The sequence below is a fragment of the Mustelus asterias genome, chromosome 20 (genome assembly GCF_964213995.1).
Source record: "Mustelus asterias chromosome 20, sMusAst1.hap1.1, whole genome shotgun sequence".
Lineage (NCBI taxonomy): Eukaryota > Metazoa > Chordata > Chondrichthyes > Carcharhiniformes > Triakidae > Mustelus > Mustelus asterias.
This window is the reverse complement of record NC_135820.1, coordinates 81,080,313-81,094,824: the sequence shown is the minus strand read 5'-3', so window position 1 is coordinate 81,094,824 and position 14,512 is coordinate 81,080,313. Positions and strand designations below refer to the sequence as shown.

At 50.6% G+C, this 14,512-nt stretch overlaps 1 protein-coding gene across 3 annotated transcripts in view; it reads right to left on the bottom strand.

Moving 5' to 3' along the window:
- The window catches only part of chd6 (chromodomain helicase DNA binding protein 6), a 204,392-nt gene that overhangs the window by 186,856 nt on the left and 3,024 nt on the right, over positions 1-14,512 (bottom strand). For 2 of the 3 annotated variants that reach the window (XM_078236970.1, XM_078236969.1), the window contains exon 2: positions 11,882-11,944. The exons of the other annotated variant lie outside the window; for it this stretch is intronic. The gene's annotated coding sequence lies outside the window, so the exon portion shown is untranslated. The remainder of the gene's footprint in view (positions 1-11,881; positions 11,945-14,512) is intronic. 3 annotated transcript variants of the gene reach the window in all.

Genomic DNA, 14,512 nt, shown 5'->3' with positions numbered 1-14,512 from the left:
TCTGCACCCTTTCAATGGCTTCAACATCTTTCCTGTAATGAGGTGACCAGAACTGCGCGCAGTACTCCAAGTGGGGTCTAACCAGGGTCCTATAAAGCTGCAGCATTATCTTCCGACTCCTAAACTCAATCCCTCGATTAATGAAGGCCAGTACGCCGTACGCCTTCTTGACCGCATCCTCCACCTGCGAGGCCGATTTAAGAGTCCTATGGACCCGGACCCCAAGGTCCTTCTGATCCTCTACACTGCTAAGAATGGTACCCTTCATATTATACTGCTGCTTCATCCCATTGGATCTGCCAAAATGGATCACCACACACTTATCCGGGTTGAAGTCCATCTGCCACTTCTCCGCCCAGTCTTGCATTCTATCTATGTCTCGCTGCAACTTCTGACATCCCTCCAAACTATCCACAACACCACCTACCTTGGTGTCGTCAGCAAACTTACCAACCCATCCCTCCACTTCCTCATCCAGGTCATTTATGAAAATGACAAACAGCAAGGGTCCCAGAACAGATCCCTGGGGCACTCCACTGGTCACTGACCGCCATGCAGAGAAAGACCCCTCCACAGCCACTCTCTGCCTTCTGCAGGCAAGCCAGTTCTGGATCCACAAGGCAACAGCCCCTTGGATCCCATGCCCTCTCACTTTCTCAAGAAGTCTCGCATGGGGGACCTTATCGAACGCCTTGCTGAAGTCCATATAGACCACATCCACCGCTCTTCCTTCGTCAATGTGTTTGGTCACATTTTCAAAGAACTCAACCAGGCTCGTAAGGCACGACCTGCCCTTGACAAAGCCGTGCTGACTACTTTTGATCATACTAAACTTCTCTAGATGATCATAAATCCTGTCTCTCAGGATCCTCTCCATCAACTTACCAACCACTGAGGTTAGACTCACCGGTCGGTAATTTCCCGGGCTGTCCCTGTTCCCTTTCTTGAATATAGGGACCACATCTGCAATCCTCCAATCCTCCGGAACCTCTCCCGTCTCCATCGACGATGCAAAGATCATCGCCAAAGGCTCCGCAATCTCCTCCCTCGCCTCCCACAGTAACCTGGGGTACATCCCATCCGGTCCCGGCGACTTACCAACCTTGATGCCATTCAATAGTTCCAACACATCCTCTTTCTTTATGTCCACATGCTCGATCCTTTCTGTCCACCGCAAACCAGCAGTACAACCACCCAGATCCCTTTCCACCGTGAATACCGAGGTAAAGTATTCATTAAGCAGCTCCGCCATTTCTAACGGTTCCGCACAAACTTTTCTCCCTTCACCTTTTAAGGGTCCTATGCCTTCACATCTCATCCTTTTACTCTTGACATATTTGTAGAAAGCCTTGGGGTTCTCCTTAATCTTACCCGCCAAGGCCTTCTCATGACCCCTTCTCGCTCTCCTAATTTCCTTCTTAAGCTCCTTCCTACATCCCGTATACTCCTCTAAATCCTTAACACCTCCTAGCTCTCTGAACCTTCTGTACGCCTCTCTTTTCTTATTCACCAGGTTCATCACAACCTTCGTGCACCACGGTTCCCGTACCCTACCAACACCCCCCTGTCTCATCGGAACGTTGTCATGCAGAGCTCCAGACAAACATTCCTTGAAAATCCTCCACTTTCCTTCGGTACTTTTCCCCAAGAATGCCTCCTTCCAATTTATGACTTGATTACCTGTAAAGACTCTCATTCCAACCATTATCTTGTAAATTGAGTGTGTCTTTATATGCTCTGTTTGTGAACACAAGTCCTCACTCACCTGAAGAAGGAGCTTGAGGCTCCGAAAGCTAGTGCTGCCAAATAAACCTGTTGGACTTTAACCTGGTGTTGTGAGACTTCTTACTGTGCTTACCCCAGTCCAACGCCGGCATCTCCACATCAAGATGTTCACTGGCAGCTTTTCACCAGATTTCGAGCAGCATGATCCTGGTCCCTATCTAATCTTCGGTGTAATCAGGATTTCTACACTGTGTTATAGCAAGCTGTATTTACTGAAAGTGACCAACCTCAAACGGATTTTCTTGCATCTCACCTTCGCCTGCCCACAGTATTTTCTCCACACCCCCTCCACAAAGCCAATTCTTTATCGTCTCTGCTCTGCTGGGGAAACTTAGAAATTACTACACAGAAGCAGGCCAGTCAGCCCATCGAATCTGTGTTTATCCTCCACACAACCAGTTGTCCTAAGCCTGTTCTGCCCCATAATCTCCATAACCCTGGGCGGGAATTTTCTGCCTTTCTGCGGCATGTTTGGTGGCGCCAAGAGGCAGCACGCCGCTCACTGACAGCAGGATCTCATGGTCGCCCCGTTGACAAGTCATAGAGTCACAGAGGTTTACAGCATGGAAACAGGCCCTTTGGCCCAACTTGTCCATGCCACCCTTTTTTTTAAACCCCAAACTAATCCCAATTGCCCACATTTGGCCAATATCCCTCTATACCCATCTTACCCATGTAACTGTCCAAACGCTTTTTAAAAGACAAAATTGTACCCGCCTCGACTGCTACCTCTGGCAGCTTGTTCCAGACACTCACCACCCTCTGTGAGAAAACATTGCCCCTCTGGACACTTTTGTATCTCTCCCCTCTCACCTTAAACCTATGCCCTTTAGTTTTAGACTCCCCTACCTTTGGGAAAAGATATTGACTTTTTAGCTGATGGAGTTTCCCGTTGATCACCTGGAAACTCGCAGTGGGGGTGCATTATTGGTGGAACCTTTCAGCGCCTCTGTCCTTCAACTACATATCCAAAGCATTCTTACATGTTCCTATCGTCTCTGAAATGGCCAGAATCCTGTGGTGTCTTGTTCAAGAAACCAATTTTCGTGTCTGAGCCTCACGTAGAGACTAAAGTATAACAAAAAAAATTTTTCTTTAAGTGCTGTATTAATGCATGTCCTAAGGCACTTCACAGGGATGTTACCAAACAAAATTTGGCACCAAGCCATGTAAAGAAATTTTAGGATAACCAAAAACCTAGTCTAAGAGATAGGTTTTAAGGAGCACCTTAAAGGATGAAAGAGAGGTAGCGGGAGAGAGAAATTTAGGGAGGGAATTTCAGGAGTTTAGCGCCTAGGCAACTGAAGGCACAGCTGTCAATAACGGAGCGATTAAAATTGGAGGTGCACAGAGTTTTGGATGAGCTTACCTTTACAAGGAATGGAAGCTGGGAGACCAGCAAGGAGCATGTTAGAACAGTCAAGCCTATAGTTAACAGAGACACAGATGAGGGTTTTAGCAGATGAGCCGACGCAAGGGAAGAGGGAGCGACGTTAGAGGTGGAAATGGGCAGTCAGTGATGGTGCAGATGTGTGTTTGGTGGGGAGAACTATCCAATTACACAGAAGTTACAGCACAGAATCGGGTCATTTAGCCAAAATGTTCCATGCTGACATTTATGCACCACACAAAAATCATTCACCACACCCTCTCCCAGACTTCAGCTAATTCTATCAGCCTAATGTAGGCTCCTGTATAGCTGCCCCAGGCAAGACCAGTTAGATGGGAGAAGCCAGCCTGACTTTAAGCCTAATACAGCAGGCATGCATTGACCAACTGAACTCTCGGCTCACCCCCCAAAGCTATTGGAAGACGAGGGAGACACTCCAATTGTGATTTTCACTCTCCTCTTACTAAGTTTCACAAGAAATCAAAACTATAAATTTCATAAAGGTTAACTGTAAAAAGAGGCAGATTTAGGCTTTGTGCAACCAGGTTACGCAGATAGCATTTTCATTATATTTATTACAATATAATAAAACATTTAAGTGCTATTGCTTGATAAAAAGCCCAAGTGATTGTGTTCTCGCCTCCTGGTGCCTTTATTCAGATGCTGGTGCTGAGTCCTGCCCAGAAAATCAAACCTGTCTGGCACATCCGAAGAAAGAGACAGACTTGCATTTATATAGCACCCTTCATGACCTCAGGATGTCACAAAGCATTTCACAATAGAGTACTTTTCAAGAATATTCACTGCTATAACATAGGAAGCAAAGCAGCTCATTTACAAAGAGAAAGCTCCACAAATAACAATGAGATAATCTGTTTAAGGATAAATATTGATCAGGAAACTGGGAGAACTATCATGCTCTTTGTTGAAATAAAGTTTCCCCACCTCACAACGCTCCCAACTTGGTAGCTCATCAGGCAGAACATTTATCTAATTGTAGTTCTACTCACTATGCTTGATGCTCCAGGTGCATTGTCTTTAATAGCAACAGAAATTCAAACTGCAGACAATTTCTCAAGTCTACTCAATCAAATCACTTCATTCAAATGATCAGATCCTTCACATTCATTTTTAGAACCAAATCTCTACTTTGCTGTGCTGTTTCCAATGTTTTTTGCAAACTGTAACAATTCAAATTCTTGTTTGTCTGCAAAATTACTCCAAATTATTAGAATCAAACTTTTAACACACTTAATCAATTAAACACTGAATCAGCCTCTGTGTCCTCAGCCTAAAAGCAGGGTTGAAAAATTAGTGTCCAGTTAAATCCTGATATGATTTACTTTAAAAATTTGCAATCCAAGAACTGATTAAGGCTCTGATTTAGTCAAGACTTCATATCCGTTTTAAATTACTCAAATGGTTTACATCTTGCAAACCTCTCCAAATGCTCCCCCCCTCACCCCATTCTCCAATTAGATTCCAGCCTGTAACTCTCAACCTCTGAAGCATTATTATAATTTTTAAGTTATCCCCCAGTTAAATACAGAGCATGGATTAATTACAGAATAAAGCTCCCACTACACTGTCACATCAAACACACCCAGGATAGGCAGGGCAAGGGACTAGATACAGAATAAAGCTCACTCTACACTGTCCCCATTAAAAACTTTCCCTTGGACTGTTTTGAAGTTTATTTAGCAGTGTCACAAGTAGGCGTACAGTAACAATAAAATTACTGTGAAAATCCCCAAGTCGCCACACTCCGATGCTGTTCGGTACACTGGGGGAGAATTTAGCATGGCCAGTTGGGGTGGCACGGTGGTTGCACTGCTGCCTCACAGTGGCAGGGACCTGGGTTCAAATCCCAGCTTGGGTCACTGTGTGCAGACTCTGCACATTCTCCGTATCTGCGTGGGTTTCCTCCGGGTGCTCCTGTTTCCTCCCACAATCCCAAAATATGTGCTGGTTAGGTGCATTGGCCTTGTTAAATTCTCCCTCAGTGTACCTGAACAGGCGCCGGAGTGTGCCGACTAGGGGATTTTCACAGTAACTTCATTGCAGTGTTAATGTAAGTCTACTTGTGACAATAATCAACAAACTTAAAACTATGCATCTTACCAGCACACCTTTCGGACTGTGGGAGGAAACCGGTGCATCCGGAGGAAACCCACATAGACACGGGGAGAACATGCAGACAGTGACCCAAGCCAGGATCGAACCCAAGTCCCTGGCGCTGTGAGGCAGCAGTGCTAACCACTGCACCACCAGAAGGTTCTGGATGTGTTTGATACAGACTAAAGCACCCTCTAAATTCTCTCAAAAGGTCAGCATTAACTGGGCTGGTTACAGTAATGCTCCCCCGACACCATTCCAAACTCTCCTCTTGTAAACAAAAAATTGAATTAAGCAGTGTTAAAAATACAAAGCATGGACCGAATGCTTAAAAGATGAAATTATTTGATCAGCAGCATCGGGCATGGTTCAGAGACTTGCACTCCGGCCGAGGCATCAGAAGTTAGGGGTTCAAGCCCCAATCCAGGGATCTGGGCACGTGAACTGGGCTGGCAATTAATTCATCTCTGAGGCAGTGCTGCAATGTCAGAGATTTTCTTTCATGTGACAATTAAATGAAGCCTGATCTACATTCTCAGGAGGGCCGAAAAGATCTTGAGGCACAATGTGAGGAATAGCACTCCCGTTGTCAATATTTTCATCAACAACACTAATTAACTCATTGCTGTTTGTGGGATCTCGTTGGACAAAAATCAACACTGGGTTTCCTACATTACAACAGTAACCACACTCCAATAATACTTCCAGCCTGTAAACGCTTTAGGACATCCCGAGGCTGTGAAAGGTGCTGTAGAAGAAAAGTACTTCTGGGAGGCACAGTGGTTAGCACTGCTGCTTCACAGCTCCAGGGACCTGGGTTTGATTCCCGGCTTGGGTCACTGCCTGTGAGGAGTTTGCACATTCTCCCCGTGTCTGCGTGGGTTTCCTCCGGGTGCTCTGGTTTCCCCCCATAGTCCAAAGATGTGCGAGTTAGGCGCATTGGCTATGCTAAATTGCCCCCTAGTGTTCCAAGATGTGTAGTCTGGAGGGATAAATATGTGGGATTACGGGGATTGGGCCTAGGTGGGATTGTTGTCAGTTCAGACTCAATGGGCCGAATGGCCTCCTTCTGCACTGTAACGTTTCTATGATTCTTCTATGAACAAAGAACAGTACAGCACAGGAACAGGCCCGTTGGCCCTCCAAGCCTGCATCGATCACGTTGTCCTATCATAGAATAGAATCATAGAAACCCTACAGTGCAGAAGGAGGCCATTCGGCCCATCGAGTCTGCACCGACCACAATCCCACCCAGGCCCTACCCCCACATATTTACCCGCTAATCCCTCCAACCTACGCATCCCAGGACTCTAAGGGGCAATTTTTTTTTAACCTGGCCAATCAACCTAACCCGCACATCTTTGGACTGTGGGAGGAAACCGGAGCACCCGGAGGAAACCCACGCAGACACGAGGAGAATGTGCAAACTCCACACAGACAGTGACCCGAGCCGGGAATCGAACCCAGGACCCTGGAGCTGTGAAGCAGCAGTGCTAACCACTGTGCTACCGTGCCGCCCTATCGAGACCAACCACCTGCATCCCTCTATTCCCTGTCTGTTCATATGTTATGATGTGGAGATGCCGGCGTTGGACTGGGGTAAACACAGTAAGAAGTTTAACAACACCAGGTTAAAGTCCAACAGGTTTATTTGGTAGCAAAAGCCACACAAGCTTTCGAGGCTCTGAGCCCCTTCTTCAGGTGAGTGGGAATTCTGTTCACAAACAGAACTTATAAGACACAGACTCAATTTACATGAATAATGGTTGGAATGCGAATACTTACAACTAATCCAGTCTTTAAGAAACAAAACAATGGGAGTGGAGAGAGCATCAAGACAGGCTAAAAAGATGTGTATTGTCTCCAGACAAGACAGCCAGTGAAACTCTGCAGGTCCACGCAACTGTGGGAGTTACAAATAGTGTGACATAAATTCTGATTCTAGGATCGCATGATAAAGACTCAGGAGGAAAAAAGCAGAAATATTTATGTGAAATAGTGTGACATAAACCCAATATCCCGGTTGAGGCCGTCCTTGTGTGTGCGGAACCTGGCTATCAGTTTCTGCTCCGCGACTCTGCGCTGTCGTGTGTCACGAAGGCCGCCTTGGAGAACGCTTACCCGAATATCAGAGGCCGAATGCCCGTGACCGCTGAAGTGCTCCCCAACAGGAAGAGAACAGTCTTGCCTGGTGATTGTCGAGCGGTGTTCATTCATCCGTTGTCGCAGCGTCTGCATAGTTTCCCCAATGTACCATGCCTCGGGACATCCTTTCTTGCAGCGTATCAGGTAGACAACGTTGGCCGAGTTGCAAGAGTATGTACCGTGTACCTGGTGGATGGTGTTCTCACGTGAGATGATGGCATCTGTGTCGATGATCCGGCACGTCTTGCAGAGGTTGCTGTGGCAGGGTTGTGTGGTGTCTTGGTCACTGTTCTCCTGAAGGCTGGGTAGTTTGCTGCGGACAATGGTCTGTTTGAGGTTGTGCGGTTGTTTGAAGGCAAGAAGTGGGGGTGTGGGGATGGCCTTGGCGAGATGTTCGTCTTCATCAATGACATGTTGAAGGCTCCGGAGGAGATGCCGTAGCTTCTCCGCTCCGGGGAAGTACTGGACAACGAAGGGTACTCTGTCCACTGTGTCCCGTGTTTGTCTTCTGAGGAGGTCGGTGCGGTTTTTCGCTGTGGCGCGTTGGAACTGTTGATCAATGAGTCTAGCGCCATATCCTGTTCTTATGAGGGCATCTTTCAGCGTCTGGAGGTGTCTGTTGCGATCCTCCTCATCCGAGCAGATCCTGTGTATACGGAGGGCTTGTCCGTAGGGGATGGCTTCTTTAACGTGTTTAGGGTGGAAGCTGGAGAAGTGGAGCATCGTGAGGTTATCCGTGGGCTTGCGGTACAGTGAGGTGCTGAGGTGACCGTCCTTAATGGAGATGCGCGTGTCCAAGAATGCAACCGATTCCGGAGAGTAGTCTATGGTGAGCCTGATGGTGGGATGGAACTTGTTGATGTCATCATAGAGTTGTTTCAGTGATTGTTCACCATGAGTCCAAAGGAAGAAAATGTCATCGATGTATCTAGTGTATAGCACCGGTTGAAGGTCCCGTGCGGTGAAGAAGTCTTGTTCGAACCTGTGCATGAAGATGTTGGCATATTGAGGTGCAAATTTGGTCCCCATGGCTGTTCCGTGTGTCTGGATGAAGAACTGGTTGTTGAAGGTGAAGATATTGTGGTCCAGGATGAAGCGGATGAGATGTAAAATTCTTGGACACGCGCATCTCCATTAAGGACGGTCACCTCAGCACCTCACTGTACCGCAAGCCCACGGATAACCTCACAATGCTCCACTTCTCCAGCTTCCACCCTAAACACGTTAAAGAAGCCATCCCCTACGGACAAGCCCTCCGTATACACAGGATCTGCTCGGATGAGGAGGATCGCAACAGACACCTCCAGACGCTGAAAGATGCCCTCATAAGAACAGGATATGGCGCTAGACTCATTGATCAACAGTTCCAACGCGCCACAGCGAAAAACCGCACCGACCTCCTCAGAAGACAAACACGGGACACAGTGGACAGAGTACCCTTCGTTGTCCAGTACTTCCCCGGAGCGGAGAAGCTACGGCATCTCCTCCGGAGCCTTCAACATGTCATTGATGAAGACGAACATCTCGCCAAGGCCATCCCCACACCCCCACTTCTTGCCTTCAAACAACCGCACAACCTCAAACAGACCATTGTCCGCAGCAAACTACCCAGCCTTCAGGAGAACAGTGACCAAGACACCACACAACCCTGCCACAGCAACCTCTGCAAGACGTGCCGGATCATCGACACAGATGCCATCATCTCACGTGAGAACACCATCCACCAGGTACACGGTACATACTCTTGCAACTCGGCCAACGTTGTCTACCTGATACGCTGCAAGAAAGGATGTCCCGAGGCATGGTACATTGGGGAAACTATGCAGACGCTGCGACAACGGATGAATGAACACCGCTCGACAATCACCAGGCAAGACTGTTCTCTTCCTGTTGGGGAGCACTTCAGCGGTCACGGGCATTCGGCCTCTGATATTCGGGTAAGCGTTCTCCAAGGCGGCCTTCGCGACACACGACAGCGCAGAGTCGCGGAGCAGAAACTGATAGCCAGGTTCCGCACACACAAGGACGGCCTCAACCGGGATATTGGGTTTATGTCACACTATTTCACATAAATATTTCTGCTTTTTTCCTCCTGAGTCTTTATCATGCGATCCTAGAATCAGAATTTATGTCACACTATTTGTAACTCCCACAGTTGCGTGGACCTGCAGAGTTTCACTGGCTGTCTTGTCTGGAGACAATACACATCTTTTTAGCCTGTCTTGATGCTCTCTCCACTCCCATTGTTTTGTTTCTTAAAGACTGGATTAGTTGTAAGTATTCGCATTCCAACCATTATTCATGTAAATTGAGTCTGTGTCTTATAAGTTCTGTTTGTGAACAGAATTCCCACTCACCTGAAGAAGGGGCTCAGAGCCTCGAAAGCTTGTGTGGCTTTTGCTACCAAATAAACCTGTTGGACTTTAACCTGGTGTTGTTAAACTTCTTACTGTGTTCATATGTTATCCAGATAAGTCTTAAATGTGGCTAACGTAACTGTCTCAACCACCTCACTTGGCAGTGCATTCCAGGCCCCCACCACCCTCTGTGTAAAAAAACTTCCCCCGCACATTTCCACTGAACCTTTCCCCCCTTACCTTGAGCTTGTGCCCCCTTGTAATTATCATTTCTGCCCTGGGAAAAAAGCTTCCAACTGTTCACTCTATCCATACCTCTCAATTTTATAAATTTCGATCAGGTCGCCCCTCAGCCTCCGTCTTTCCAAGGAGAACAATCCCAGTTTATTCAATCTCTCCCATAGCTGAGAAATGCAAGTTTTCATTTTAGAATCAAGAGGCTGTACTTCACAGCATTCAAATACACCCAGGAATAGTCTTGCATATTAAATAACATCTCTGGAAATTATTACTGCTTTATGTCGGCACAGTGCACAACTGTAACCAGGGAAGGCTGCACAATCCACCACCCCCACTAGTTATGAAATCAGACATTTCTATTGCATAAGCTGTGGGTGCTAGCTCAGTTATACTTTAATATTGAGATTGATAAGACTTTTGTTGAGTAAAGGTATCAAAGACAGGTAAATGGGTTGAAGTACAGATCAGCCATGATTTCACTGAATGAGCAAGGAACTAAATGGCCTACCTACTACTATAAGAGGCTCACTCTGAACTCAGTGTCTCTACCATGTATACTATCCTGTCTAGCCTCACATCACCAGCACCAGAGCAGTCTGCATTCTAAGAAAGAATTTGCACTTATATAGCGCCTATGAGAACCTCAGGACCACCCAAAGTGTTTTAGCAGCCTATGAAATACTATTGGAGGAATCGCTGCTGTAATATAGGAAATGTGGCAGTCAATCTGTATGTAGCAAGCTCCCATAAACAAGGTGATGAATGACCACAATCTGTTTTAATTACGCTGCTTGCGATAGATCTCTTTAACATTATGAAAGGGGTTGACAGGGCAGACAGAGATGTAGGCCGGAACTTTCCAGCCGTTCATGTCAGTGGGATCTTCGGGTTCCACTGATGGCGTACCTCTGCCACAGGTTTCCCAGTGCCGTGGGGGAGAGTCAGCAGGAAATTCCATGGACAGTGGTGGGACCAGAAGATTCCACCACTGACCAACAGCATGCTGTTTCCCGCTGTGAGAAAGACGCCACAGGGAGGTCAGAAAATCCCACCCATTGTTTCCATTTCTGGGCAAGACCAGAACCAGAGGCATAAATACAAGTTAGTTACTAATAAATCCAAGATGGAATTTGGGAGAAACTGTTTTACCCATGGAGTGGTGAGAATAGCATAGATGTCTTTAAGAGGAAGCTAGATAAGCACAAAGAGGGAGAGGGGACTAGAAGGATAAGTTGTTAGAATTCAATGGAGGAGGATGGGAAGAGGCTGGTGGGGAGACACCAGCATGAACCAATTGGACTAGAGGGCCTGTTTCTGTGTTGTAAATTCGATGTAGTACTGCAAGCATTGTGTTTGTAAATATTGTCACAGAATCCTGAGCAGAACTCCCCAAGATCATGCCATGCTGGTTCAACCTTTAACTTGTTAACAATTCAATATTTTTCCTCTATGTAGCGGCAATACTGGTTAAAAAAAAGTGATTTCACCCATGCTTTCACAACAAAAAAAGAATTGTAATAAGGAGCTCCACCGCTAGAGTTCCTCAAAGCGATCGCACATACATAGGGCATTCCCATGTTTCCTCACTGGTCAATGTTGAGTTAGCTGATGTCAGCCAACTGTTAGCCTCTGCACCCTAAACTGAGGTTGGGGGTGTTTAGGGGTGTTAGGGATTGCAGAAGATAAAACTCCACCTTGGTTACCCAGGACTGCCCAATCTCAACCAATGAGTCTACCTGCAGTTTACAGGATCGTATCGCACAGTCCCTTTCCCTCTCTCTTCCCACTCCCATTCCCCATACCCAAGCGAAGATTAAAAGCCCCAAGATAAATGACAGGAATAACCTACGATCAGTAGTATGAAGAGGTCAGGCCACGAGACATCATTAACTGGGCTCTCATCCTTGCACACCTGTAAGTTAGAACATGGTATAAGTACATGGCTAATTCTGTGAAAAATATAATCCAACTGGATGGAATAAACATAAATTTCACTCAAACGTGCCATCACCTTATTGTGCTTTTCCCATTCTTTCATAGAATCTACAGCACAAAAAAATCTTTGGGCCATCATGTCCATGCCAGCTCTTTGAAAAAGTATTCCAATTAATCTCACGCTCTCTATTCTTTCCCAATAATCCTTCAATTCATCCAATTCTATTTTGAAAGTTACAATTGAATCGGCAGCACATTCCAGAACATAACTTACTGTGTAAAAAATGTTTCTTATCTCTCCTGAGTTAAGTAATGATGTTAAATCAGTGTCCTCTGGTTACCAACCCTCCCACAAGTGGAGACTATTCTTCTGATCTGCTCTAGCAAATTCCTTATAAAATTTTTGAACAGCTATATTAAATCTTCTCTAACTTTCTCTGCTAGAAAGGAGACCAATCCCAGCTTCTCCAGCCCGCCAAATAACTGAAGGTCCAAGTTAGAGTATGGACTTGGTCGAGAACATATGGTCACCACATGCAATGCGCTATGATATTTGCATCTCTCCAATTCTTCTGTGTGCTTTGAAGACTCAAGCTATCTGGTAAGTCATCTGGGTTAAGATTCACTCAGTAAATCCATGATGAGCCACATTCAATGTCAACCAAGGTGTCAACAATCGGGCCAGATATTTGACCTTGACAAGTGTCACCATTGCAAAAACAACTAGCGCTGTTTGGTGAGCCTTCGACTGATCACCTGACATCTATAGGGCACTTGGAGCCTGTTCCCCCCAAAAGGCCTAGAAAAATCCTCAAGGTTCCAGACCTTTACACCTGACCTCAGGCCCCAGAATCTTGGGATTGTCTGCCCAGAAGCAAGAAGACCTAATGACCCGTGAGATGAAGATGTACAACACATTAACCAACACTGTGAAGCAGTATGCAGCGATGCAGATGGTGGTGACTTGAAGCCAGACATCAGACAGAACTTTACTCAAATGATTTACTCTATGCAAGTCACTGATGAGAGAAACTATTTTGTACCAATTAGTCTGTCTGCCGAGTACAACTACAAGCTATTCTTCTGATCTGCAGGGGGGGGGGGGATCCCGGAGCCGGGGGTGGGGTGGGGGGGGAGGGGTCCGGAGCTGGGGGGGGGGGGGGGGGGGGGGGAGGAGATCCGGAGCCGGGGGGGGGGGGGGGGGGGTCCAGCGCAGGGCAGGAGGGAGTGGCAGGGGGGTGGGGGGGAAGAGAGCCGGGGCAGAGGGGTGGGGGAAGAGAGCCGGGGTGGGGGGGAGGGGGGAGAGAACCCGGAGCCCGGGGGGGAGGTGCGGGAAACCCGGAGCTGGAGGGGGGGGGAGCCAGCGCAGGGCAGGAGGGAGGGGGGGGGGGGGAGCCAAGGTGAGCCGGGGCCGGGAAGGAGCCGGGGGGGGGGGGTGCGCGGGGTGGGGGAGAACCCGGAGCCGGGGAGGGGGCGGGGGGAGGGGGCGGGGGGAGGGGGGCGGGGGGAGGGGGGAGGGGGCGGGGGGGGGGGGGGCGGGGGGCGGGGGGAGGGGGGCGGGGGGCGGGGGGCGGGGGGCGGGGGGGCGGGGAGGGGGGCGGGGGGAGGGGGCGGGGGGAGGCGGGGGAGGGGGCGGGGGGAGGGGGCGGGGGGAGGGGGCGGGGGGAGGGGGCGGGGGGAGGGGGCGGGGGAGGGGGCGGGGGGAGGGGGCGGGGGGAGGGGGCGGGGGGAGGGGGCGGGGGGAGGGGGCGGGGGGAGGGGGCGGGGGGAGGGGGCGGGGGGAGGGGGCGGGGGAGGGGGCGGGGGGAGGGGGCGGGGGGAGGGGGCGGGGGGGAGGGGGCGGGGGGAGGGGGCGGGGGGAGGGGGCGGGGGGAGGGGGCGGGGGGAGGGGGCGGGGGGAGGGGGCGGGGGGAGGGGGCGGGGGGAGGGGGGCGGGGGGGGAGGGGGCGGGGGGAGGGGGCGGGGGGAGGGGGCGGGGGGAGGGGGCGGGGGGAGGGGGCGGGGGGAGGGGGCGGGGGAGGGGGCGGGGGGAGGGGGCGGGGGGAGGGGGCGGGGGGAGGGGGCGGGGGGAGGGGGCGGGGGGAGGGGGCGGGGGGAGGGGGCGGGGGGAGGGGGCGGGGGGAGGGGGCGGGGGAGGGGGCGGGGGGGAGGGGGCGGGGGAGGGGGCGGGGGAGGGGGCGGGGGAGGGGGCGGGGGGGAGGGGGCGGGGGGAGGGGGCGGGGGGAGGGGGCGGGGGGAGGGGGCGGGGGGAGGGGGCGGGGGGAGGGGGCGGGGGGAGGGGGCGGGGGGAGGGGGCGGGGGGAGGGGGCGGGGGGAGGGGGCGGGGGGAGGGGGCGGGGGAGGGGGCGGGGGGGGCGGGGGCGGGGGGGAGGGGGGCGGGGGGAGGGGGCGGGGGAGGGGGCGGGGGGAGGGGGCGGGGGGAGGGGGCGGGGGGGAGGGGGCGGGGGGAGGGGTCGGGGGGAGGGGGTCGGGGGGAGGGGGTCGGGGGGAGGGGGCGGGGGGGGGGGAGGGGGGCGGGGGGGAGGGGGGCGGGGGGAGGGGGGCG